The following is a 10,901-nucleotide window of genomic DNA, read 5'->3' as shown; positions in this document are numbered from 1 at the left end:
GGGGGGGGGGGGTCAGGAACTCAGGTGGCTGGGTGGTCTTTTCGTCCCTGCCAAATGGACTGGGTCAAGGGGGCAGGGACAAAAGGCACCTCAAGGTCGCTGGGGGCAGGGCTGGAAGAGAAGGGTGGGGCCTGGCTTCCTGGCGAGCATGCAGGCCCTGAGGGAGCAGGGTCCACTGCGGGCCAATATGGGACAGCCCCTTGGAGAGCCCAGGGCCACCCAACTGGCTGTGCCCGCCGCACTCTGCCGTCTAGGAAGCCGAAGGACGGGCCTGGTGCTCCTGACCCATACAGACCAGGGCCTCCCTCTGTGGGGTCTGGACGCCGCCCCAGGTCAGCCTGCTGGCCCTGCGCACCTGTCTGTACCTATGTCCTCACCTCGGGTCAGGCGTGTGGTGGGGAGGGGCTGAGGCTGAGGAGCCCTCAGTGGGCACCAGAGGTGGGCACAGGATGGGATAGCAACTGGGCTTGAGGAGGTGCCGCCAGGTGGGGATGAGGTCTGGGGGACCTTCCCCTGCCCCCGTGCAAAGGACACCTCAGCAGGATCCCAGAGGATGCCCGGGGAGTAGGGACAGTCTACAGCCAGACTGTGGGCACTGAGGAGCAGTCCTGGGACCCCAGAGAGGCCGGCCCCCTCCCCAGCAGTGGTGGTCAGTTGTGGTCAGGGATGGGCGGCAGGTGGGGGCTGACATTCACAGAGGCGCCAGCAGAGGGAGCCAAAGCCCCACTTTTGAAGCCCCCTTTACCGCTAGGCCAGACCTCCCTTGGGGGCCAGCTGTTCAGGAGGTCCCCAGCCAGCCATGCGTCCCCACCAGTGGGAGTTTCCATGTGGGGGCCACCTGGGCTCTCTAGGGTGTGAGTTTGAGAGGAAGAGAAGGGAGAATGGTGCTGGGGTCCCTGAGAACCAGCTGGGCTGTGCTGGTCCTCCCCGTGGCACTGCAGGCTGAAGACCAAGCCCTTGTTCTCACGGTGAGTCGGACTCCAGGGGGCAGATCCCGGGCCCAGGAGGTAACAGGCAGGACCCAGCAGGATTGGGGTTCACTCATGATTCCTGAGCCCCCCAGTTTCCCCAGCCCAGAGCAGAATGGAAGAAGAGTCAACTGCAGAAAGAAAGAGTGTTGGGGGTGGGGTGGGGGGCGGGATTGGAGCTGGTGACACAATGAACAGGGTGAGGTAGCACCCCTCAGCACCCCCTCACACCCCCTCCCCCAGCCCAGCCCCATCCAGCAATATTGTTTCTGGCCTCCATGGTGGGGACAGCTGGACAGATTGCTTCCAGTGCATGGAGGACCCTCCCCACCCCCCACTGCAGGGCACAGACAGCACCCGGCCCCTCCTAACCCTCTCACAGAGCCCCCTTCCGACCTCACACACCCCAGGAGCGGCCTGGCGGCACCAGGGACATAAAAGCGGGTTTCAGGGGTGCAGGGTAGGCTGAGGTCCCGCAGACACCTAGAATGCTGGTCCTGAGGTCCCCAGGGGCCAAGGGGCCCCAGTGCTGGGCTGCATGAAATGAGGGTTCTGGAGGAGCTGGCCCCCCTCCCTCCAGCAGCCCAGGCAGCTGACTCGGCAGAGGCCGGGGCGGGGCATGGCAGCCCACATTCCTCAGCCCCGACCCCCTTCCTGTCCATCTGTGTTTTTGGAAAACAGATCTGGGGGCTCCCTGTTGAGACTGGACACCCGCTTTTGTTCTTCAAAGTCAGACTGTCTTCAAACTTGGTCCTGGTCCCGGGCCTCTGCCGGGGAACCACGGGTCTGGGGGCCTGGCTGCTCCCTGGACTTGCTGTGTGACCCCAGGAAGTCCCTCTTGGTCTCTGGGCCTCGGGCTCCAGGCCGCAGGGTGGGTATACACACTGGTGGTCCTGTGGGGGGAGCTGGCCTTGGGAGACCTTAGGCTCAAGGGCCCTGCGCTCTGCTGGACTTGTGCTGACATGGGTGGGGGGGCTTCTTGGCTGCACACAGGGGAACCCTCTGACCCTGGTCCAGCTGTGAGGAAGGAGGGGGTCAAGGGTCCCGGCTGGGCGGGAAGAAGAGGGACTGAGGGCCCCTCCCCCCACAGAGAGAGCCTCAAATGCCCCAGCTTTGCAAAGTCAGCTCCCAGCCAGGCCTGGGGGTCAGGCAGGCGGTGGCTGCCTCTGGGAGGGCACAGCCACCCCCCCATCCCTGACCCTCGAAAGCCACAGCAGGTTGCCGGAGGATGGCCATCCTCTGGGCCTCCACGGGTGGGCAAGAGCCAACCAGAATAAGGACAGAGGATGTCTGTCCGGCAGATGCAGGGACGATGGACTCTCACCTCATACAACCTCAGCGCACTTGGTCTGCAGGATGTGCCCCCTTGGCCAGGGCAAGCTTTATGTGGAGGCTGTGTGGCCTGGGGGACGCCCTGAGCCCCTGTTCCCATCTCACCAAGAGGCACCAAAGTTGGCCCCATCCCGCTGGGCGGCTGGGGGGCTCAGTGTGTGAGTTGGGGGGAGGTTACTGAGCAGGTCTGTCCACTCAGTGCCCTCACAGGGCAAGTTGGGGTGAAAGCACCCGGAGTTCTGACTCAGGGCATTGGGCCTTGCCAGACCACGTGGCCACCAAGGAGGCCCTGCACAGGGCAGCCTGCTCTGGTGCCTCCCTGTCTCTGGGGGGTGATGCCATGGCGCTCAGAGGTGCAGCTTAGTCCTGCCAGTGGAGCCCCTTCAACAAACAAGCAAACAGAACTCGCTGCCATCGAGGCAATGCCGACCCATAGCCACCCTATTGGACAGGGCAGCACTGCCCCTGTGGGTTTCTGAGACGGTCTCTTTTGACAGCAGTAGAGAGCCTCCTCTTTCTCCCAGGGAGTGGCTGGTGGTTTCTAATTGCCGACCTTGTGGACCGCAGTCCCATGATGGCAAGCCTGTGGGCAGGTCTATATTTTCCACCCACAAAGCCTCTGCCCTCAAATTGATTTCGACTCACGGCGACCCCATGGGCAGAGTAGACCGGCTCCTGTGGGTTTGTTTCTGAGACTGTCGTCCGTTCTGGGAGCAGACAGCCTCATCTTGCGCCTGAGGAGCGGCTGGTGGTTTTGAACTGCCAACCTTGTGTTTAGCAGCCCAATGGGTAACCCACTGCCCCGCCAGGGCTTGTGCATTCGCCCGGGAAAGAAAGTTCTAATTGGCCGTGATAAGCATTTCCTCATGGTGATGGGAGACGGGGGGCGGGGCTTGAACCCATGTCACCCTCAGAAGCTGTTCCTCCTCAGCCCCATTGGTCACCCTCAGAAGCTGTTCCTCAGCCCCATTGGAGCCACAGCTCAGAGGATAGACTAAGCCTTGGCCCCACCTGGCTTTCCCGGGGTCCACTCTCATGCGGGGCTTTGCGGCCTTGGCATATCTAGGGGACGTGTGGGGACAAGGGGTCAGGCCGTTTCACCTGAGGTGCTGACCAAGGGCGAGTGGTCCAGATGGGCAGCACAAAAGCCAGAGAAGCATCTTCCTCCCAACAGGTTTCGGGCCGGACCTGTTGTTTTCCTACCGCACTATGTTAGTGCTGTTGGGAGCTGTGCGGGCCCTTCCGACTGACTCACAGAGACCTGATGTACACTTCTTCCAAGACAGATGTGTGTACCCCCTTGGCAGTCCGTTGTGCACTCAGGACTTTCTCCAGCACCGTGGTTCATAGGCATCAATTCTTTCCACTTCCTTGGCCAACTTTTACATGACTTCAATAAGCGCATTGATTATCCTAAAGCAAAGCTCTTTCTGGGGTGGAAGCCACAATTGCTCTGTGTGGCCACAAGGTGTCAGGCCCAGGCCAGATTTAGGAAGCTCCATTTTCTGGGTCAGGCAGCCGAACTTGAACTTGGGGGAGCATGGTGTTGAGAACACATGTTCAGGACCCCGGCCCCTTACCGAGCCAGGGTCACCCCAGTCTGCCTGGAGCCCCTCAGTAACACCTGGTTCTATCTTGGCACAAATTACGCTATTCCTTCCCATTCTCAGAACCTTCCAGGCTTACCCTGTGGCTCTGGGTACCCACATGACACCCCTTCACCCCCACGTGGGTTCTCATAGTGGGGGGTCCTGCTAGCTCCGGAATGCCAAGAGAGAGACTGAATGAGAAACTCAGATCCAAACACAAAAGTGACTATCCCGCTGTGCCCCAACTCGGCAGAGGGGGACACTCTCCCTGTCGGAAAACTGTCCTCTGTCTGCACAACCACCGCCGCCCCCCGCCCCCCAAGGATCCACGGAATGCCTCAATCCATTGTCGAAAACCTTTGGGTTGTGCCGTGGTAATTACAACCTTGGCCACCAGGTGTCAGTACGAGGCCACATAACAGTCAATTGGCGGCCACTTGGCGCTGGAGGCTGCAGGGGGTCCCCCAGTTCTGTCCCACCTCAGTGAGGTCCAACCAGAACCCCAGGACAAGGGGATCTCACAGGCCTAAGAGCTGGTGTAATCGGGACATATTGGTTGTCATGTGTCTGCCCTTCATTCCTGCACCCCAACTTTTGTTCCATTTGTGGTCAGTCTCCCCACGTTGTCAACCCTATGAGTCATGTGCCCCTTTCTGTGAATGGGAAATCCTCTTTGAGCATTAGGAAATCAGTTTCCACACCCTAAATCATTGACCCCAATACCTCAGGCCGTGCCTCAGTGGCACCATGGCTTAGCTGGGGCCCTCTGTACTACTCACCCACCCCATCCCCAAAGGGGCAGGCTGGAGGTGGAATGCAGTTTAGGACAGAGTTCTTATCTCCAGACTGGGGGTTACTTCCCTTCCCATTTCCTCCATCTTGGTCAAGAAATCCACAGACATCTTGTCAGACTTGGGGTCAGCCACTTACCCTCCCTGGAGTCCCTATAGGGTGGGCAGGCCAAGCAGCCTTCCCAAAGGACCCTGGCAGTAGACAGACATGTGGATGTGGCTGCTGCCAGGGGTGGGGTGGGGTGAGGTGTGTCAGCTTGTGGCCATGGGGCCACTAAGCCAAAGGCACACCACAGCAGAGCTGGAGCCCTGTGACTGAAATCACACCCACGCACCAACCACACGTGACTCAGCTGTAGCCTGGTGAGGAGACCTGCCTGCTTTCCTCCCACGGGCTGGGGCCGCTCTAGGACATCTGAATTCCTGTTGGGGACACCCACCATATCTGAGATCCTCCTTCCAATCTGTCACACTTTACTTCAGCAAGCCCAGCTCTCCCCACCTTCGTAACCCTCTAATGGTGAGGCTGAAGGGAGAATTAAGTCCCAGGGCTGACCAGTAAGTTGGGCAGTGTAAACCAACAGAGGGTGGGCATGAGTGTGGGGTGCAGAGTGGGTGGGAGCAAGAAGCCCTCTGGGGAGCAGGCATGGTTTCATGGCTTGGTGAGCTTCCCCTGCAGGCTCAGGGGCACCAACCGCCCCCCACATAAAACACAAACAACTCCCTCCCATCGAGTCAATACTGACTCATAGCGACCCTATAGGACAGAGTAGAATTGCCCCTGGGTTTCTGAGAATGGAACGCTTTCTGGAAGTAAAAAGTTCCATTTTTCTCCCTCAGAGCTGCTAGTGCTTCTGAACGGCCGATCTTAGAGATCTCAGGGCTCCTGGTTCAGGGCCATGGACCTGCTTCTACTGTCCAGTAAGATGTAGTCCAGTCAGGTGTATGCCTCTCTCCCAGGCATGCCAGCTCTAGGCCTGTGCCTCAGTTGGAGTTTCAGGCAGAATCAAGAAGGCTGAACCTGACGGCCTATTCCTATCCCCAAGTGCTTGCAAGCAGGGAGCTTGCTCTGGGTCACTCAGCACATAGCACCACGTGTGTGAGTAATAGAAGAGCCAAGGGGGAGTAGCAGAAGGAGTGAATCCCTGCCCTGGAGGAAGAACTGAGACCAGGAGAAAGAAAAATATCATTGGACTATGTCTCCACTGCCCTGGGTGCACCAGCAAGGTTATCCAGCTGCCCTTCCTGGAGTTCTGCTCCCTCCCCACGCTCAACCCCTCCCAATTTACCCGTGCCACACCCGCCCACATTCCAGGGTATCAAGTAACTTCCAAGTGTCACTCAAGTGTGGTTCTGCCCACCCCCCAGCTTCCGCTGCCCGAGCCCCACCTCCCAGTTGGCAGGGTCAGCTTCCTGCTTATGCCCATGCCCATAAATGCCTTTCTGCCTGGTGAGGGGCGGGGCAAGCCCTTACAACCCCCTATGCACTGTGCCTGGGTGAGAGAAGGTGCCCAGCCACTGGCCCCAGCCAGCACCAAGTTGGAGCAGAGCCCCTTTGGACTTGGAGGGGATAATTGAGAGCGAGGAGGGACGGCGTGGAGGGGGCCAGGAGGAGGAGGAGGAGGTAGGGGCAAAAGCCATCCTTCCAGTTGGCACTTGGCAGGTGCTCTGCTCGGTGGAGAGGCACTCCTGCTTCTAGGGGAGCCACACCATGCACACCCTAAAAGTGCCCTTCATCGTCTCTGCAGCCTCCTCCTCCTCCCCCTCCACCTCCTCCTCTCCGGCGGCCCAGCTGGGGGGTCTGGCCCCCACGACCGGAACACCCTCTGCTTTGGCGGCGGCTGCTAATACTGGCCCAGCCAGTGGATCATCGTCCGGGCAGCTTTGCCAGAGAAGCCTGGGCACCAGTGACTTGCCGGTGCTCTTCATCCACCGCCCGGGAACGAGCGGGGCTTCGCAGTGCTTAGAGCACAGGTAAAGGGAGACCCTCTGGGGGAGTCACCCAGGCGTGGGTGGCTGGGGGCTTGGGGAAGCTGCTGGGGCACCTGAGGAGCAGCTTGACCTTAGCAGGGCCAGGACCCCAGGTAGGGAGAGGGGTCTGCAGCAGGGTGGCCAGGGAGGGGAGGTGGGGGTAGAGGCTTTTGGGGGGAGCATGGCTTTTTCTTCACTAATCCATCAGCTGAATAGGAGGGGCAGGGGCAGGGGCTGGGGGGGAGGGCACACCGAAATTCCCAGCAGGCAGGCACAGCTGTTTCTGCACAAAAGGCCAGCCTTTATGTGTGTGAGAAATTGCTCCTTGTGGCACAGCCCGCTGACCACCCCACCCCCCACCTGCCCCCCCCCTCCCACCAGAGACAAACAGGAGACCATGCAGAGGGGCCAGGGCCCCAAGAGTTTGAAGCAGGTTTTTTTATGCCATTTTTAAAAGTCAAACATCTCCCTCCCCACCCCTGCAGCCCCCCTCCCTCCCCACTAGAATCCCACCAAGATATTGGGAAGAGGTGAGGTCCAAGGGACAATGCCGGTAGATTAAAGGGAGCGCTTCTCTCTTGGGCAGTGGGCCTGGGTGCCCTGTGCCAGGGGTCCTGTCTTCCACGCCGAGTCCTCCCCCCACTTAGCCTGGCTTTGTGGGGAAGGGGCTCATTACGAGCACACACATATACACAGGCACACACACACACATTTGTACTCAGAATGTCCTCAGTCAGGAGGGGGCAGACACCCAGGGTTTCCTCCCTCCCACCCACACATTTCCAGGCTTAGCTGTAGGGAAGCTGATTGCCCCTCTGTCCCTCTGTCGGGCTTGGAAGAAGGGGGAAGTGGGTGGCAATAGGGGTAGTGTGGAGTAGGGGACACTGGCCACTCGCTGGCAAGGTGACCCCCTGGAAAGCAGGGGAGGGGCAGGGTGTATTTTAAGAGATCCTTTCAGGTGCACCCCCCTGCTTTTCCTAGGGGCCGAAGAGTGACTGCTGACCCGGTGGAGGAGCAGGTGGGAGGCAGAGCCCAGCAGCAGGCCCTCCCGGCTCGTCCAACCATCCCGGCTCAGCCCTCTGTTCAGCCTGCCCCCCAGCCAGCCAGAGCTGCCCGAGACCCTAGCCCTGAGGTGAACTGTTGTGGCGTGTGGTCCCAAAGATTCCAGAACTGAGGCCCTCTGTCCGTCTGCCCAGACCCCAGAGGTGAGTGCCGGGCACCGCAGGCGGCAGATGTCATGCTGTCCGAGGCCAGGCCTTCACAGGATCCTTGTTTCTGGAGCCCCTCGGAGCGGGAGCAGACCCTTGGCCAGGAAGGGGCACAGAGTCATAGCTGGTGTCCAGCCCACAGTCGGTCTCACTCCAGGTGCTGCTGGTCTCCCCGAAGTCCTAAAGAAGAAGGCTCTGAGAGGAGTTAGAAGGGCAGAGGGGAGGGCAGGCCGCCCAGGGAGGAGAGGTAGGGGGTCTGAGTGAAGACAGAATTTGAGGAGAGGGGAAGAAGGTGAGAGAAGGAGGGAAAACTCATGAGTTGGGGAGGGACTGGGGGGAGTAGGACTCGGCGTGGGGTGCCAGTGCCTCCAGGCCCTGGGCTGCTGGGCTGTGGGGCCCCATTCCAGACACCCGGCCTGCCTCTGGGTCCGGCTGTTCATCAAAGGGGGTGACAGCTCCTGGGCCTGTGACCGTGCAGGATGTGATCAGCAAGTGAGGCGTTGGGGTCGGGTGGGGGGCGAGACGAGGGTCTCTTAGGACTTCACAAGAGCCCTTGTCCCATGTGCTGGGGAGGGTGTCAGGGAAGCGGGGGATCCTGTTTGGGGGGTGGTTGTACAAAGCAGGCAGGCGAATGATGGAGGTATCTTTGGTTCCATGATCAGGTACTGGGGGAGGAAGGCAGGGGTGTGTGTGTGTGTGTGTGTGTGTGTGTGTGTGTGCTCAAGAGCATGCATGCACGCGGGTGAGGCTCAGCTGCCTGAAATGAGGACGTGCCGGTTGGCCAGTGGGCCTGTGGTGTCCTTGGGTCTGTGTCCTTGGGCCTAACCCAAGAGACCTCTCAGCCCCCTGTGCTGGCCCTTGGTGCCTGCAGGCTGCCCACCCCAGAGAGCGGTCAGGAGTGTCCTCTGAGTGAGGGTCAGGGCCTCATGGAGTCAGGGTCACAGGCATGGAGTCACAAGCCCCACCCCACCCAAAGCCCCCGGCTGGGCAGGCCATACGTACTTGTGGTATTTCCCTGGCTTGGCGTCTTTATTGGTCAGCCCTGGGTGGGCTTGTGTCTTGGGAGTCTTGGAGGCCCCAGCAGGGCTCAGGTTCCTGGCTGAGCAGCGGTGTGTCCTCCTGGCCGGCAGCTCAGAGTCTGAGCTTCCATGGTAGGGGCCTTGCAGGGGTCGAGGGAGGGGCACTCAGGGACCCTGGGAGGACAAATGGGTTTGCAAAATTCTGGGCTGGGTCCCAGAGAATGGGGGTGGGTGGGAGTGGGGGTTGAGGCCAGCGTCAGGGCCGGGGAGAGAGGGGGTGGTTGAGAAAGGCAGGGGAAAGAGGGAATGCCCGACGTGCTGGGGGAGTCCAAGGCCGTGTGCGCAGCGTCCTTTCCTAGGGCCGAGTCTCACTGGGGCTCCAGGCGTCCTGAGCAGATCTGGAATCCAGGCTGGTGCGTCCAGTGAGACCCGCTTTGCTGGGTGCGTGGGGAAGGGCTTTGGGGAAGAGGGGCTTTGGGGGCTGAAGTTTCTCATGGGAAGGGAGACCCCCCCACCCCACCCGGGCCCTCCCTATCCTGGGGGCTGGACTGGGCAGCGGCCCGCCCTGACTGCTGGGGGGTGGGGCACTGCTCATGCCACATGGGCCCCAGCCTGGGGCCTGCCCCTGGGGGCTTGTTTGTGACTAAATAAGGTGCGGACAGTCTAGTGGCCGTCCTGTGGGGGCAGGGGTGTGCCTGTGCCACCCCAACAGATCCCGGAGGCCCTGGCAGGCCCCATACCCATTCTTCCTACCGTGGAAGGTTCCCGGCTCAGGCGCAGCTCCAAGGGCTTCACAGATCTCTCCCGGGCAGGCGCCCTGCCGTGCTGACAGTGGGCAGCCTCACACGGGCCTGGTGTGATTGTCCCCTAAGGCCTCCTAAGAGAGGGAAAGCCCACCACTCTGGATTGTTCCCTCCCTGCTGCCCCAGGAGGCCGGAGAGCGCCTGGCACACAGGCTGGGCACAGCTCCGGCCTCCTGGGCCTAGGAGCCTCAGACTGACTTTGATGGAGACCCACAGGCAGGCTCTCTCTGACTGCCCCCTACCCCCAAACGTGTCAAGTCTCACCACAGAGGGGTGTGTGTGCAATACGACACACCCAAGGCTTTCTCTGGGGGCTCCCTGGCTCCCCCCGCAGAGGAGGACTGTGGGGAGCGGAAGGGGGGCAGCCAGGGGTGGGGAAGCTGAGGCCAGATGTTCCTGGAATGGACAGGGGGTGATTGATGGAAACTGGGATTTGGGAAGGGAGCAGCCTCTGGAGCCTTGGGCTCTGGGGTCGGAATAGGCTGTTTTTCAGGGGGAGGGGGTCTCTGCTTGGCCAAGCTAATGTGAGAAGCAGCCTCTGTCCTGCCTGGGTCCTCACACCTGCCCCCAGCATTAACCCCTGCCTGCCCAAGGCGCCCTGGGGCCCAACCCGGGTTCTGGGGGGACCCTCCCCGCTTTTAGTCCGGGATCCCGTTGGCTGACATTTGGGATGAACAGTGGCCACCGCACAGGCCGTCAGCTCCCCACATTTCACTGCCCCCCACCCCAGTAGTACTTCCTATCAGGCAGCACTCCACGTGTGACCCGCCGTGCCCCTCACCCCAACATTGCCCAATTCCAGGGGTGGCCGTGTGTGCTCAGGCCGCCCTCCGCGGTTCTCTGCACCCTGTTTGCCTTTAAGAACGTGGACTTTCCCAGTGCCGGGGTGGGAGGCTCCAGTGGCAATTCTGTCCGCAAAATCCCAAAAGAGGTCCTTCACACGCCAGCCTCTCCGCACTTCTGCGCCCCCATTTCCTCCCCACGCCCCAATTTTTCCGGTTTTTTGGGCCCTGTGCAGAAGCGCCTCTTTGAAGCATAACCAAACGCAACCGGGGTTTCGCCCGACGTTTGGAGGCCAACGAAGGCCGGAAATGCGCTCGCAGGCTGCGGAGGCGACCAAGGGGCGGTGGCAGGGGGTGCCCCCGAGTCCCCAAACCAAGCAGGGGATGAATTTGCCCCGAGGCGTCGGCCCAGCCGCGGCTTCGCCTAGGCTCGCAGCG

The 10,901-nt window shown here is 60.9% G+C and overlaps 1 protein-coding gene and 1 long non-coding RNA gene across 2 annotated transcripts in view; both read left to right on the top strand.

The window, feature by feature from the left end:
* The first annotated feature begins 238 nt into the window (after positions 1-238).
* On the top strand, positions 239-6,579 carry LOC123521694. Its single transcript, XR_006680075.1, has 2 exons — positions 239-332; positions 6,429-6,579. It is a non-coding gene; the product is annotated as an uncharacterized LOC123521694 (long non-coding RNA).
* A 1,187-nt stretch (positions 6,580-7,766) lies between these two features.
* IGF2 (insulin like growth factor 2) overlaps positions 7,767-10,901 on the top strand; it is a 13,399-nt gene continuing 10,264 nt past the window's right edge. Inside the window, exon 1 of the mRNA XM_004717217.2 lies at positions 7,767-7,856. The gene's annotated coding sequence lies outside the window, so the exon portion shown is untranslated. The remainder of the gene's footprint in view (positions 7,857-10,901) is intronic.

The sequence above is a fragment of the Echinops telfairi genome, unplaced genomic scaffold (assembly GCF_000313985.2).
Source record: "Echinops telfairi isolate 266 unplaced genomic scaffold, ASM31398v2 ScPeMD7_37;HRSCAF=141, whole genome shotgun sequence".
NCBI classification, from domain to species: Eukaryota; Metazoa; Chordata; class Mammalia; order Afrosoricida; family Tenrecidae; genus Echinops; species Echinops telfairi.
Note: the sequence above shows the minus strand (reverse complement) of the source record. Positions and strands in the feature narration are given on the sequence as shown.